Source organism: Limulus polyphemus, unplaced genomic scaffold, assembly GCF_000517525.1.
Source record: "Limulus polyphemus unplaced genomic scaffold, Limulus_polyphemus-2.1.2 Scaffold1049, whole genome shotgun sequence".
Taxonomy (NCBI): domain Eukaryota; kingdom Metazoa; phylum Arthropoda; class Merostomata; order Xiphosura; family Limulidae; genus Limulus; species Limulus polyphemus.
Window position 1 is genome coordinate 285,904 of NW_013666659.1, and position 6,455 is coordinate 292,358.

At 30.9% G+C, this 6,455-nt stretch overlaps 1 protein-coding gene across 1 annotated transcript in view; it reads right to left on the reverse strand.

The window, feature by feature from the left end:
- The window catches only part of LOC106461864 (visual system homeobox 2-like), a 64,611-nt gene that overhangs the window by 21,074 nt on the left and 37,082 nt on the right, over window positions 1-6,455 (reverse strand). The gene's annotated exons all lie outside the window — the stretch shown is intronic.

Sequence of the window (6,455 nt, forward strand, 5' to 3'; positions counted from 1 at the left end):
ATTTGAACAAAATGATGTCAAGAACTACCAAGACGGTTTATATAGAATGATGTGAAAAACCCCAAGAAGATTTGAACAAAATGATGTCAAGAACAACCAAGACGGTTTATATAGAATGATGTGAAAAACCCCAAGAAGATTTGAACAAAATGATGTCAAGAACTACTAAGAAGGTTTATAGAGAATGATGTGAAAAACCCCAAGAAGATTTGAACAAAATGATGTCAAGAACAACCAAGACGGTTTATATAGAATGATGTGAAAAACCCCAAGAAGATTTGAACAAAATGATGTCAAGAACTACCAAGAAGGTTTATATAGAATGATGTGAAAAACCCCAAGAAGATTTGAACAAAATGATGTCAAGAACTACCAAGTAGGTCTATATAGAGTGATGTGAAAGGCCACCAAGAAAAATCTCAAGAAAATTTATACAGAATAATGGAACGAAACGTTAAGAAATAATTTTTTGAAGAATGTATGTTTCGTAACACTTTTTGATAAATTAACTACTACCTAAAATGACGTATTCTCTTAGCTTTGTTAAGTTTTATCGTGAGTAGTTAATAGCATAGTGTTTTATTAAGTATAAATAAACCAGCTATCTAACATTGGACATATCACTCCCCCAACTTCGTTTAGTAAAGCGTTTCTAATAATGCTATTATAGATACCTTTGTTATCTCTCAGCTTACTAATCATTGTATTTTATAAAGATGTTTACCATATTACAGTTATCAATACTTCATTAAACATTCATTGATTTTAATTCCATACACGTTGCATGGGATTTTTGTATTCATGTTTTCACTGGTTTATTGATTGAAATTCCTTATGTTAGTTATTTATTTAGTTGTGGAAAGAGCAATCGTTTTAGAGATCTTTAGGTGCACCCCAGTTACCTAAGTACGGTATATCATAAAGTTAGTTCCAAAATATTTAATTGCTGACGATATAAAATCAGATGTTTACATACTTTGTCATATAATGATTTCTTATAGGAAATGTAACATCTTTATTGATTTTTCCCACTTTGTTAATTAACACTTAACTTCTGATTAGACAAATTATTCTTTCTTTATCACGACAATCAGATTTAAATACTTTTACCTACTTATAAGTTTTGGCGTTATTGAGTTCTACTTTTCTTTGCTTTTGGAACGGTGACTTAGTCTTTTCATTATAGCGTTTCTTCGAAGTTCTGTTTTGTGTACTAACATCTTTAAATCACCTTTTATTTGCTAATCCTTTGATAATTATTAATTTTTTAATTCGTTTTCTTGTTTCTTCTGTCGAAGATTGCGTCTTAATGAAGGCATGGTTCCCTACGTCCTTTTATTGAAACGGCCACTCTCACATATTAACTATTTTACATATCAGTTGAAAAGAATTCGGAACATCAAATTAATTAACGCCAACCTCCCAACCAATCTTACAAAGATCGTAACTCTCTTATGAATGTTAATTGGTTTTCGCTTTTAATAAAGTTAATCGTCAGACGATTCTCCACGTTATTTCTCATAGCAATATTTGTGCATTTTAAACTGCAGCGACTCCTATCCCATAAAACGTATCAAGAAATTCCATGGTGTCTCGAATTGTCATCTCAGATTTTATGGCAAACGTTCATTTTAACGTTGGTAAAGAACGTAATGATTGAATAATTAATTCTAAAGGGAATGACGACAACATTTACAGTAAGAAAGCTCTGATTTTAATAATTGTTGTTGTTGTTTGTAATTAAGCACAAAGCTACACAATGGACTATCTGTGCTCTGCCCACCACGAGTATCGAAACCCGTATTCTAGCATTGTAAGTCCACAGACATACCGCTGTGCCACTGGGGGGCTTTAATAATTACAATGTTTCGATCCAGACTATCGAGTCATTATCTTACCTTGAATCGGTAGAAGGCTCAGGTAACTGAGCCGAAAGCTTGCGTTTAACAAAAATTAAGTTTTAGAGTTTCTGTGTGAGACATAAACTCATATCTCAGAGCTTCATAATGAATTTTAAGCCTCTTTTGGCACCCTTTTTAATTGAATGTGAACCGAAGACTGTATTAATGTCTTCGGAGAAGTTTAAAACAATTCTGTTTGCAAGTCCTTTCGAGATTATGACGACACTTACTATCGTACATTTCAGACCAGTGAAGCTGTGTATAACGTAATATAATGTCCTACATTCACATCATACGAATAGAATATGTAGTCGTGAGATAAAGAATATGTCTACATTACTGATGATACTAGCAATCCAAGAACGCCTCACATTTGTACGCCCTTTACATAAAAATGACAAAAACAAAACATAATGGTAGTTGGACACCAAAATCCGGCGAGTTTCCTCCAGCTTTGGAGTGTTTCATTGACAAAAGTGGGACAGGAAATCAATTGCTTGGAATTTCCTGAGTAAAAAAGGAAGTGTCTATATAACAATGTATATATCTGTAAAGAGTATAAACTAATACTATGAAGTGTCTATATAACAATGTATATATCTGTAAAGAGTATAAACTAATACTATGAAGTGTCTATATAACAATGTATATACCTGTAAAGAGTATAAACTAATACTATGAAGTGTCTGTATAACAATGTGTATATCTGTAAAGAGTATAAACTGTAAAAGTATAAACTAATACTATGAAGTGTCTATATAACAATGTATATATCTGTAAAGAGTATAAACTAATACTATCAAGTGTCTATATAACAATGTATATATCTGTAAAGAGTATAAACTAATACTATCAAGTGTCTATATAACAATGTATATATCTGTAAAGAGTATAAACTAATACTATGAAGTGTCTATATAACAATGTATATATCTGTAAAGAGTACAAACTAATACTATGAAGTGTCTATATAACAATGTATATATCTGTAAAGAGTATAAACTAATACTATGAAGTGTTTATATAACAACAATAAGAATAACAGCACAATAACATCAAGCTAGAAATCATAGTGTGGGGATTTATGAGATTTATCGTGAGTTTTGAGGTATCTGAAGAAACAGGACCTACAAAGTTGTAAGGATAGACCGTCTCCAAGGTTCAATCTCAATTTCTGGTGATAAAAAATAAAATATAATATATGAGCTCTCAGAGGCCACAACATCTCACATCTATTCTATCTTTCACTGTCTACTGTAAGTTTTTTGGAAAATGGCTGCTTAGATAAAATGAGAGATAGATAAGTAATTTAAAAAATGTGTTTTCTTATGGCATAGCTACACAATGGGCTATTTGCGCTGTGTCCACCGCGGAGAACCGAACACCGGATTTTAACGTTCTAAGTCCTTAAATTTACCGCTGACTCACTGGGGAACTGAAAAAAACAAACAAAATAGAAGAGAGAAAAGAGCGAGCTATTAAAAGCAACCACAGCGGAAGAGAAGTAAAACTTAAAATGAATGTTACTACGGGAAGAAGAAAGTCCAGACACTGTAAATGGAACTGTAATGAAAAATATTTGTATCACAAGGGGAACAAATATTAAAATGTAAATAATGAGTTTCTAATTGAGAAATAGAAATATATTTTATATGTAGATCATTAGCATGTATATTGTAAATATAATGATCTATATGTAGATTATTGAATCTAATCAATTCATCAATGTATTTATAAGTAACATCTAATAAACCAGCACATGAGGTATTTTCCATAAAGATATGGGCGCTGGTCAGACCTGTGAAGTTAAGAAGCCAGATTATAGTCAGCGACATCTACAGAATATTCTCTCCATTTTAAATTGTGGGTGCTTTATAAAAGTAACGTTCAATCCCTTAGTCATAGGGTACTGCTAATTAGCTGTTTTCCCTCTGATCAGTAGTCAAAATTAGGGATGGTGGCAGACAGCTTTAGTTGGTTTACCATTGGTACAAAATACAAATACAGAAAGGTATTTTAATAAAAGTATAAAATTAGCAATACTTATTAAGTAATAAGCTCCCATTAAATCCCCAAAACGAGCTTGTAAACTTGATTTTTTAAAAGTAATGAATCTACTACTCATTATAAAGTTTATGAAATAGTTAATGTTTATAGGGCTAAAAGTTCTATTATTCACTTTAAGAGATGAAATAACGAATTAATCAATCAGAATATTTAAAGAAGAATATGATCATCGAAGGGAATTTTTAAGTATAAAGTAGTAAAACCATAAATTTGAGCTGTAATGTAATAATTAACTTATTGCAAGTTAAACGTTCTGAAGGTTGCGAGTTCGAATCCCAGTCACCAAGCATGCTGACCCTTTCAGCAGTGGAGGGCGTTATAATGTGCGGTCAATCCCACTATTCGTTCATAAAACAGTAGCAGAAAAGTTGTCAATGAGTGTTGTTGACCAACTGCCTTTCCTCTAGTCCATCTCTGCTAAATTGGGGACGGTTATCACATATAGCCTTCGTGTAGCTTTGCGTGAAGTTCGAAATAAACCAAACCAGATTAAACGTTGCAAATTAGATAAAACGATATCATTATTATTTAAAATCTGGAAGGTATGTTTGTCACTATCATTTTATTCAGAAACTCATTAAAAATTTTATTAGACAAAAATGAAGTTTGTCTAGTTACAGTTTTAACAAAATTACAAACAAGTCTAGCTTTAACAGAATTAGAAATAAATCTGATTTTTATATCAGATTTATGCAAGTTAGGAATATCATATAAAACAGATAATTCTGAATAAGGATTTTTTTCAAGATTAAAAGTTTCAGGCTTTTGAGATTTAATTAATAATGTTTTTATTAGTTTTTTTAGCTAACTTAAAAGTATTTATTGAATTAATTTCTTTATTATCAGTTTGTACACAAAAAGGATTACAAAGAAATCTTAAATTGTAACTTGCTTTATCGATTATTACTATTATAAAATATAGTTTTAATTGTTTAGTACTAGCTAAGACTGATTCAAAGATAAAGTAATCTGAAATATTTTAATTAATAGAATAAAGGTTATGAGTAAACGTATTAAAACAAAAATTTTCATTCTAAGAGAAATGTACGATGATATTCAGTAATGTAATTATGTTTTGTAATATAATCATATATGTTCCTTCAATCCATTTTATATTGTTACGACAGCGAAAGTCACGTGACGCTGGTAACACGTCATGAGATTCTCGAAGGATCTTGAATTTTCCTGGCAACTCTAGTCTGTTCCAGTCGCCCTCTTTTTTAGTATATAAGCCCGGCAAATAAAGCGGAGAAATAATTGCAGATAGATAGATATCGAAACAGATAATTGAGATAGTTGAGTCAAGCGAGCAGTAGGCACCGTAAGTAAAGTGTGTGAATCGCTGTGAATTATAGCGTGTGTTTATAAAAGTAGATATGTTTAAAGTGACTGTGAAAATTAAGTTTGTAACGAGAAAGAATAAACTAGTTTTAATTAAGAAAGGACTTGTATCGCTGAAGTTTCTCGGATACAAGCAGATACGTAACAATATGTTCATTCTTATTAGATTTTCTTAATACTCTGTATAATTTTGAACCTTTTTTTAATATTTTTACATAAAACTCTATCTTTAATAATACATAAATATCCGGTAACAATATATTTATTAATATTATTTGAAAATTGATTATCGTTACATTTAAAAACAAGATGATTGGATTTTCAGTTTTTATTTTTCTATCTCTGTAATTAAATAATAAAGGGTATATTGGATACTCTAACTTATAACTAACTATCGTGTGTAAACACCTTATGCAGACGTTTTCTTCTGTACTGCTAAACTTTTTAAAGTATTTCTATTCAGTCTAAATTTAATTAAATCTATTAACAACATTTTAGCACAATTCTGCTGAAAAATGAAAGGTGTTAATATAGTATCCATGCTCGTATTATAAGTAATTTTAAACTATATACCTGTTTATAAAACAAACTTTGGGTCTCAGAAGTCAAAAACAAATTACTGTCCAAACGAACAAAACTTCTTATAAAGAAGTCTATTTGATTTGTTAATTTTATTTCCTTTTCATCTATTTTGTTTTTACTATATGATTATGAAAGGTATATGTAGAAATTAAATGTATAATACAATTTTTTTATTCCTCAAAGTAAGAACAGTAGAAACATGGGTCTATCCCATTAGGATACAAAGTTTCAAGTTTAGAATATTATTTTGATGTCAATTATCGTCTGATTCCGCAATTTCCAAAGTATAACTGCATTTTCAAGTTTATGAATCCGAAAATATTAAATTGTTTATAGAATTGATATAATCATGTTTACTTTATGACCTATGCAAATTAACACATAAATGTAGTGGATAAGAAGTTCGAGGCCCGCCATGGCCAGGTGGTTAGGGCGCTCGACTCGCAACCGAGGATCGTGGGTTCGAATCCCCGTCCCACCAAACATGCTAGCCCTTTCAGCCGTGGGGGCGTTATAATGTGATGGTCAATCCCAATATTCGTTGGTAAAAGAGTAGCCCAAGAG